Genomic DNA, 9,814 nt, shown 5'->3' on the forward strand with positions numbered 1-9,814 from the left:
AAATGATACATTTATTATTCCTCGTAAATAAAATAATTTTACAAAGAAATTTTATCTTAATTTGTGTGTAAGACCTTGGGCAGATTTATTAATTCATTATATCAGCTAATGGCAAAGTCATGTCTTAATAATCACACTTTCCCTCTGATAAACACTTCAGTTATATTCTCTCATTACATCAGAGTTTATTCACTGTCTACAACAATGTTAGATCCACTTCAAAGAAAATTCACTAATACTAACAGCAGCTAACAGAGGTTGGAACAGAGGCTAACAGCATTGAACAGGGCTGAGTTTCACTGACTCATTGACTCGTATCGGACTTTCACGAGGTTTGACAGCCTTCTCTAAAATAAATAGGAGTTGACACCTGGCTGACATAAACAGCGGACTAACAGCCTACATTCACTATAGGTAAACTGGGGCCATAGTTGTTTGTCCTACATGAGCCACAGTAGGATGATACACTTGAATTGGGGAGTAAGTAAACAGAACAATGTTTCCACACCAAGCACATGTGGTAACTGATCTCAGAGCCAGCAGCAGCATGTCAAGCATGCTAATGTCCCATCAAAGACCACAGGTTTATCCATAATGTGCATGTCCAAACAACCAGCTGCGAGCTTCTCAGACTGACAAACTCTAGCAGTTGTTAACAGGAGACGGACACTCCCTGTCCCCAATCAGTGGCCCAGCAATCAAGTGGCATTAATTCTGCTTCCAGAGACAATAACAAACTGTGGCCTCAAGATGGCCGTCATATAGCAATACATTCAAACAGACATTAGAGAAGCTTTATGACTTCAGGTAAAAGGAGGCAGACCGCATTAGGTATGTTTTAACTGATATCTCTTTTTTTTAGATTTCACTGCCTACCCTGACAAAACACTAATGAAAAATAGTTATGAAACATGGATGCTGTAACTAAATGTTTGCACTTCCTTTAAGGTCACAAGCAGCTCTGAGTTCTTTGCAGTCTATCAAAACCAGCTATGTAAACTTTAAGAAGGGTTTAAAAGTGCAAACTCATATTTGTACTTATGATAATAGTAAGCAATCTGTTTGAGAATAGTCAAAACCAAAAAAAGCTCCTGTTGTCCTTTTCAGCAGCTGAAGGCTGACACTTTTCAGGAGTTTGGAAGATTTTCTAGCTTCTGGAGCTGGAAACCTTTCCTGGAAAACTGCATGTTGAGGCAGCTGAGGTATGTGAGAATCCCCCATCAGTTTAAACCACTTTAGCTACTTCATAGCTGGAAACATTTTAAACCACTTAGAGCGCACATCCTCCAACATGAACAACACAAAACAAGTTCTTCATCATCTGCAGCAGTTTTGTATACAATGGTCCTTACTAGACCTGACTGTCATCATCATTTCACTCCGCAAGCCGCAATGACACATTTCTGCATTACAATGCCTGTTTTTAATTTAATTTGTTACCATTTATATAGCACAACAGTCACCTGAAAGTGCTTTATATTGTAAAGTAAAGACCCTACAATTATACAGAGACAACCTGAACAATAAGACAGTCCTCTATGAGCAAACCTTTGGCAACAGTGGGAAGGAAAAACTCCCTTTTAACAGGAAGAAACCTCTAGCAAAACCAGTCTCTGGGAGGGGCGGGGCCATCTGCCTCAACCGGATGGGGCTGAATCGAGGGAGATAAGTATTTGTCCTAACAGTGAGACAACACTGCCACCAACAGGTCAGACTTTAAATTACCAAATATTGAGCAATTTTTTTTAAATCGGAAAGACAAAAATTAGGGCGTCAAGTATGCTGTCATCGCCACTTGTTCATCTATTTTCCAAAACTGCCTAAAACCTACCCAGGTGAAAATCATAAAACATGTTGGAGAGCTGGAGCAAGGACAAAAGTAAAGATCCGCTACATTTGGTGTGATTTGAATCTGACCGCTGTCACAAAAAGAAAAAAATTCCAAAGTCCAACAATGTGAAGAAATAGGTCACCAGCAAATCTGGCTATTGCTTGGTATTAATGTGTGTTGCAAGCAACTCTTAGTTCCTGGAGTCATAAAAATGCATGAAGGCATTCAAAATATAAGCACAGAAAGACTGAAACCTTCACAAGTTCAATTTTATGCTCTAAAAGCAACGTCTACACTAAATTTGGTAAAATTTCATATCTGGTCTAGTTTTAAAAATGAAAGTGATCATGTGTGATTACAAATAAAAGAAAAAAACCCTTCAGGTATCCTGTTAACATGGAAAATTCCTCCCAGGATGTACTTCCAGCTTTGGGTTGATCTCTGTCTCTGTCAGGATTCAGAGTTTCTGCTTCAGTAGGTCGCGGTGTCTCCTCTCAAAGCAACACATCTGTCGTCACTTTTCACTCAAAAATCCCTCATGATCACCGGATCCACATGCTGAGGGTGTCGGATAAAATCTTAAGACCTTTTCCTGGAAACGAGCTGTTTTTCCTGCTGGTGTCCTTTAAAAGTCTGCAGCACTCACATTTCTCAAAGGTCACTGAGAAAATGTGGCTGAAAGGACAAATGAAATCATGACTATGAGGTGAACATTTTCTGCTTTTCATGTCTGCTTTAGAGGGACATTTACTGTCTGTTTTTTATGCCCTAAGTTTTTTCCTACAATTTGTGTAAGCAAGTAAACAGTTAGTGCTGTTTCGTGCCCTACAGATCACCACTGTCATCTGAATATCTCAGCAGGGTTAAAGGGCACTTATTTGCTCTTCCTTATTTCCTGTCATACAGAAACTGTAGGATTTCAAAAAAAAAAAAAAAAAAAAAAAAAAAAAAGAAGAGGTCAGTCGATCCACAAGTAACCCCTGTGAGCCAAACGCACAGACCGCTCACTGACCTGCTCTTGGATCTGTATTATGTCATCGAGACGGGCTATCCCTAATTATGGTCACTTTAGGCACAGAAGCCCCACCCACTTGCTTTTAAAACCTTCTGTTTATGAAGAACAGCAAATAAGGAGAAAGTTGTATTTAAGGGGGAGGAGCTAAAACAGCTTGTTTCAGACAGAGGAAGAACTGAGGGACCAAGAATGATTATTTTGAGCTTTTAACCATAATAAGCTATTCTAGGAGAGCCCAACAATAAAACCAGAATAAGTCCACTTAAACAAAAAAGCCTAAACAACTTAAACATAAAAAGGTTTGTTGTCGTTTCTTTGGGATCATAAACCAGCTGATTCACTGCTAAGGACCAGCCTGAGGATAAAGGTCTGAGTCACGACTGAGGCTGCAGAGCAGTTTCACCTGCAGATGCTTCACATGCTCACTGAATACAAAACAATCAGACGTCACATACTAAACACAGCAATGGGGCACTTTACGTCCCTCCTCTGCAGCATTTCTCCACAGGTGTGTCCAATCAGGCCTAATGTTGCAGGTCCTTATAAAGGCTCATCTCGCCCTCGTCTCGGCCTCAGCAGCAGGTTCCTGAGCTCCTCGGTCTGATAAGAAGGTCTTTGCCGTGTTCTGTTCGACGCCTTCTTGTTGTTTGTTGTGCAGAGGGTGTGCACGTTGAACCAATTTAAAGGAGCGCTGGTTTGAAGCCCCTCAGCTCTGCTTTGATCCCGTCTCGCCGGTTTTGTGTCCATAATGAAACAAACGGCACATACCGATGAGTGTCAGCTCGATGCATTTATACTTCAAAAGGTCTGCCTCAAAACGACGTGAAACACATTAGTAAAGGTGCAAGTTTCCATTCGGCTCATTTTATCCAGAGGCAGCAGAAGGACAACAACACAAGGTCGAGACTTTATCGTGTTAGAGAGGAAGCTTGTTGGGAGGAATGAGGAGTAATGACTCTCTGCAGTCAGTGAATGCAATCAAGTCCAGAAATGAGGACTTGCCTCTTACAATAATGCAACCTTTCACAAACAAACTCATCTCAATACCATCAAATTTAGAAACATCCTGTGTCAGAGTAAAAATTAGTCCAAACATTTATACCTCTAAGCTGAGCTGTTGTAGTTAATTATCAGCCTGAAAAGCCTCAAGTTGATCCAAAACGCTGCAGCAGAGTACTGATGAGGCCTAACTAGCTTCTCTTTAATTAAATCCTGAATTTAATTCTAAATCCTTCTCCTGACATACAAAGTCTGGAACAATCAGCCCATCTCTGTCTTAAAGACCTCACAGTAGCTTATTCCCTATACATCACTGCTTTCTCTGGTTTATTTTTGATTTCTGGAGTTTCTAAAAGTAGGATGGGAGGCAGAGCCTTCAGCTTCAGGCCGTTCTGTGGAACCAGCTCCCAGTCTGGGTTCAGCAGACAGAGATACCCTCACTACTGTTCACATTAGGATTAAAGCTTTCCTTTTAGGTCGGGCTGGATCAGGTGACCCTGAACCCTGCTGCTATTGGCTCAGGGTGCTGGTTGTTTAGTTTGTGGGGTTTTTTCCTGTCTCCCTGACTCCACCCCCGATGGCTCCCTGATCATGCTTCTATTACTGTCCTCTTCCTGTTAAAAGGGACTTCTTCCTCCCCAGAGTCTCCAAGGGCTTCCTCAGAGTGGATCACCTGATTGTTGGAGTTTTCTCTCTGATACTGACTGTTGCGTTGATCCGTCACTACATGAATTAAACTGAACTGAACTAAACTTCAGAGTAAAGCCAACAATAAAGCAGAGTTTGTTTATGATCGTTGCTACCCTCAAACTGTGAGCGAGCAGTGCTGGCTGGTGTCTCAGTCACACCTGTTACCTCTGGCTATAAAAACAAAAACTGTGGCAAAGTCCATATTTATATACAGTCTGTGTTGCTGAGACCAAGAGAAGAGTCAATGAAAGTCATTTAAACAGTGCTGTAATAATATCATGTCTATCATGACTGTCCAGAGTTCAGAATATGGAGAAAAACTACAACAAACCTGGTCAGTAAAGATAAACACCGAGTCCACTTAGCCGCTGAAATGTTCAACGCTTTATTATTTCTCAATAAACTGAGGAAAACTAAATGCATAACAACTTACAAATCTCATTCTTCTTCTTCATTCAACTGTTCGTCCATCAGTCGCTGCTCAAGCTTCACTGTAAGCTCTCTGCACTGGAACTTGTTCCCCAATAATGGACACATATGACGTCAGTCTGGGCCAGTTATGGCACAGTTACAGCACCCGGATGGGGTCTGTGGATGTAGCCCAGGTGTCACAACACACCTGAAGTTTGGCCAAATAAATCTTCACAATCGTTTATTCATCTGCCTATATATCACTGCACCCACGTGACCTCTAAGGCCCCTAAACTGGACCTTCCTCTCAAATAGAGGACACGTTTTACGGCAGCAGGTGTAGGTGTGTCTCTAAATCACTGCACCTGCTTCTTCTGGGCCACTTTCAGCGTTTATGACTCGCTTTGCGCACTCCAAAGTGTTCAGTGGGCCAGATGTGATCCGGCTGTCACCCCTGACATCGAGGCCGTGTTAGGTGGAGCTGTGGCTGATCCGAAGCAGTCAACATTCAGAGCTACCTGTGCGTCAGGTGCAACCATGTGTCGCTAAAGAGGCTCAAGGAGGGCGCAGCTGGCGCTAAAAGTGCGCGGGAAAGTGTTTGTTTTGTGTTTAGTGACTCTGCGTTAAGCGGAGTCGTGTCTGTGAAATCATCCCCAAAACACGCTGATCGGTTTCCACATTGCGCAACAGCTCAGACGCACTGCTGCTCTCCAAAGGTCTCTCCTTTAATTCCCCAGCAGCAGGAGGGACGCTGGAGCAGCTCCGAGGAGCACCGACGCCAAAAACACGGGAGTGTCTGCGCACAGACAAGCCAGGATAACGTGACAGCGCAGGTAACAACTCCACGTTATCGAAAAAACAAACAAACTCACCTTTAATTCCTGCGCTGGTTCCGACGGGCTCCGCTCACTGTGCCATTCAACTTAGAGTCCACAATTTAAAAACCAAAAAGGTAAACACAGTTTCTCCTCGGTAAAGATGGGAGCTCCTCCGCTCCTCTCTCCTCTCTCCTCTGCCTCCTCCCGGCAGCGCTGCGCGTCGTGTTTTGGACGTCAGGCTGATAAAAAAGAGGTTTATCGGTTCACCTTGACAGCCTGGCTCCTCCCTCCTCCTCTCTCTCCCTCTGTCTCTCCTTCACTCAGTCCCTCCCCTCCTCTCCATCAGCGGAGCAGCAGCAGGAGTGTTTCGTGACTCTCGGGCCAGCTGTCTGTCTGTCTGTCTGTCTGCTTGAATGATGAGAATACAAATCAAGCTGCCGGTGGCGGGGTTTTTCCAAGGACGCACGAACTGGCAAAGGAAGACAGAAGGAGGAAAGGAAGGAAGGAAGGCAGAGAGGTGTAAAGCATTAGAGTGATGTTTCCATGTCAGACAGTTTAAACTGGGTGGATTTTACTGCTGTGGGGTTTTCTCAGACTCATGCAGGAGAGTCCGAAAAAGACTGCACCTGAGATCCAGCTGTGTCAAGGAGGAGTGGGAGCAAACAAAACACAAGCCGCTTAAAATAAGTTCAAGTTCCTCACAGCATGCCACAGAGCCGGACCGATATATCAGCAGATCTATGCAACATATATCTGCATTTATAAGAGCTCATAACTCTACATTAAAAGTAAACATGTGAAAGAGAAACACCCTTCAACCAGTGTGAGGGTTGTTGTTGCATAGTTTGTCCACCAGAGAGCGCTGTCTTACGAACAGGTGTTTGCTGCCCCAAATATGAAAACCAGCTGATCCGAGCAAAGTCTGAGGCTACGTCCACACGTACACGGGTATTTTTGAAAACGGAGATTTTCCATTTTCGTTTTAAAAAATAATCCCATCCACACGTAAACGCAGACATGAAGGAAAACGCTGCTAGGAACATGCCAAAACAACAGGTGGCGATATATTCCTAACCGTGTAGAAATGTTGGCCAATCAGAAGTCTAGAAGCCTCGGTGGGAAATAGTAAACAAAGATGGGGCATAGAAACAGAACCGAGTCGTATGTGTGGAGGGACAGTAACTATGTGTGTATATGTAAGCATTTAAACACTGCAGAGAGTACAATTAACAGTAACAGTATTGTAGAAATTCATTTCACCGAAACAATAACGTGGCGCACAGTGTGACGTCAAAAAAGGCGCACACCTTTGACGCTGCGTTTTCTCCGTTTTCCTCGTCCACACGTAAATGCAAAAACGGAGTTTTCGAAAATCTCCACCCTGGTAGGCGTTTTTAAAAATCTCCGTTTCCAGTGACCGAAAACGCCGTTTACGTGTGGACGAAAGGTGCAAACACATAGAAAAATCTGCGTTTTCAAAAATACCCGGGTACGTGTGGACGTAGCCCGACAAACCATATTTCTCTCATGCTGGCTTATGAGAGACATATTATACAGCGACTGGAGGAGACTGCTGTTGCTGTTGCTATATCAGTAAAACTGAATTTAAACTGAACTGAGTCAGGCAGAGCGTGAGCCACAACTTATTTTGACATTAAAACTACATTACTTTTAAACTGCACTGTCACGTTATCTGAGTGAGAAGTTGTAAATAACTGCACATAACAAATGTTAAAGAAATCTGTTTATGTTTCATGTGTATGAAAAAAAAAAATATCGGCTGATATATCAGATAGCTAAATCACCAAATACCAGTATTGGTATGTCGAGGCTCATCAGTGCATGATGAACCACAGGCTTTGAATAAAAGATGAATTAAAATAAGACGTCAGGTGTCCTACCTGTGCATTTCCAGCCATTTCATCGTCTTTATTCTAGCCAGTGGTAGCTAACACTATTGTCCTTTCTCATTTGTTAGCTACGTCACTTAGCATGAGGTAATAAGGTCAGTTAATCCATCCAAACTACTAGGGGCTGATCCTAACTTAGCTAATGATCTCGTTACATCACAAACTAACCTCTCCAGATTAAAGCAGCGTATAACTAGCATGCTAACCATAGCTTCCTTGCTAATATTATTGCTAACAATATGGGAAATGTAGTCCCCAGTGTTTCTGAGGTTTGCCTTTTTAAATCAGTCTCCTGTGAGCTGAGCAGTAACTTAAATGAACTCAGTTGTGGTTTCCAGCTTTTAATATTTAACACAATGCTACAAACCAGTGAGTTCGTATCAGGTGACTGTTAAACACACCTGGACCTCCTGAACATTAAATATTTACACTGTCATTAGTGGTAAACTTACCTGTAAGGCATCAGTGTGCTGTCCGAGTCCATATATAAAAGGCTCCAGCTAACATAATGGCTGAAGGCTCTGCATCAGTGGTCAGATTTCAGGGGCTGAGCTCAGACTACCTGCAGCTCATTTGACTTTCAAACTTCTTCATTACACTAGATTCAAATCACATCTAGCATGCTGCATCTCTAGTTAAAAATTTCCAGCTTCTGAGAAAGTGTTTTGTGCCAGTTTTTCCTGCTGAACAATAAGTTTTCCTTATTTCCTGTCATGCATCTCCTGTTCCAGTGGTGGCTGTTCATCTTAAATATGGACAAAGTTTCTAATAACGAGTTTAGCTCGTGCACAAGTAATCCCTGTGAGCTAAAGGCCAGGCCTTAAAACACCCAGGTTTACACACTATGTTGTCTATCATTGGTCCTATGTGATGTCAGAGAGGGGATATACCCAACTGCTGCACCAAGAGGCCCAAATAATTATTCATAGCAGTCTTTTCAGTCTCGTTATATTGCTGCTTTTGTTGGATTTTAGTGAAATTTCATGCCTTTATTTTTCCTCCTTTATAAATTATGTCCCCACCAGAGATGAAAGGCAAATACTGGGGCCCCAGACCACTGTGGGCCCCCGAGGGCTGATCCCGGGAGGAGAAACAAATCGCCTTGGAGATCTGTTATGAAGCTTTGACTAAGTTACTCTGAGGTGTGTTGGTGTAAATTATGTAAATTATGTGCAGTGTGAATTTTATTACGTGCTAGACTCCAGGAACGTCCGTTTAATCCTCTACAGTGGAACTATTATGTTATCAAAAAGTATCTTGGACTATATTCCTTTATTACATTTTGTCAGAATCATTACTTTCTGGCACCAGCAGCAACGTGAAGGATGTGCACCCAGCATCCCCTGCAGGGAGGGGCCCCCTGTTCATTTTTGCCCAGCGTCCCTGCAGACGCTAGAATCTCCACTGCTTCCCACCACAGATGTGAGCAGAGGTCTTATTGGGCGCACTGCAGTGACGCTTTAAGGTTTGTCCATCTTAAAGAGCTGAATCAAATTAAAGAGTCCTCCTCCCTCCATTGTTTGTGTTCCACCTGTGCCTCCTGACTACACCTCCTTCTTCAAACCTCCTCTCCCCTGCAGATACATTACAGTGGTGTCACTGGTGTTGTGACCTTTCAGTATTGTGTACAGAGACTGATTTCTGGGTTACAGGCAATAAAAAAGCCTTTGGTTTTCCTCTTAACGATTTGAGTTTAGCTTCTTTTTATTTCGGGTTGAAGTGAGTAAAGTTTCCTTGCATAGACTTTTCAAAGGAGGTGCTGAGAAGTCCTTTATGTACGAAAGTAAGGACGGAGGTGGATTAAAGATGAGGAGAAATGCACAACAAGTTAAAGGCAGTGACTTTCTTTTTTTTTTTTTTTTTTTTTTTTTTTTTTTTTTTTTTATTAAACCTGTCCCGTTTGGTTCTTTTGCCATCAGAATTATTGTCTAAAGGCGAAGAAAGATGCCCAACGGATTTACTTTACCAAATGGACCATCCCAGCCTTGCCGTAATGGTCCATTTGATTCACCTTTTATTGTTTATTTTATTTTGACTTGCTGAATACAGGACAGACTTGACTGGTGGAAAGAAAGGGGAGAAAGAAAGAGGGAAAGAAAAACAGCTGAGAAGAGGGACGGGGGAGAAGGGCAAAAACCAA

General features: G+C 42.6%; 1 protein-coding gene and 1 long non-coding RNA gene across 3 annotated transcripts in view; one reads left to right on the forward strand and one right to left on the reverse strand.

Moving 5' to 3' along the window:
• prr7 (proline rich 7 (synaptic)) overlaps nucleotides 1–7,807 on the reverse strand; it is a 27,786-nt gene extending 19,979 nt beyond the window's left edge. Inside the window, 2 exon segments of the mRNA XM_005472318.4 lie at nucleotides 5,819–6,233; nucleotides 7,666–7,807. The gene's annotated coding sequence lies outside the window, so the exon portion shown is untranslated.
• On the forward strand, nucleotides 4,974–9,407 carry LOC102082024 (uncharacterized). Of its 2 annotated transcripts, none has more exons than XR_269537.3 (3): nucleotides 4,974–5,779; nucleotides 8,700–8,816; nucleotides 8,986–9,407. It is a non-coding gene; the product is annotated as an uncharacterized LOC102082024 (long non-coding RNA). The 2 variants fall into 2 exon arrangements; XR_001225208.2 differs by having other exon boundaries at nucleotides 8,989–9,407.
• The last annotated feature ends 407 nt before the right edge of the window (nucleotides 9,408–9,814 follow it).

This window comes from Oreochromis niloticus, linkage group LG10 (assembly GCF_001858045.2).
Source record: "Oreochromis niloticus isolate F11D_XX linkage group LG10, O_niloticus_UMD_NMBU, whole genome shotgun sequence".
In the NCBI taxonomy this organism is placed as follows: domain Eukaryota; kingdom Metazoa; phylum Chordata; class Actinopteri; order Cichliformes; family Cichlidae; genus Oreochromis; species Oreochromis niloticus.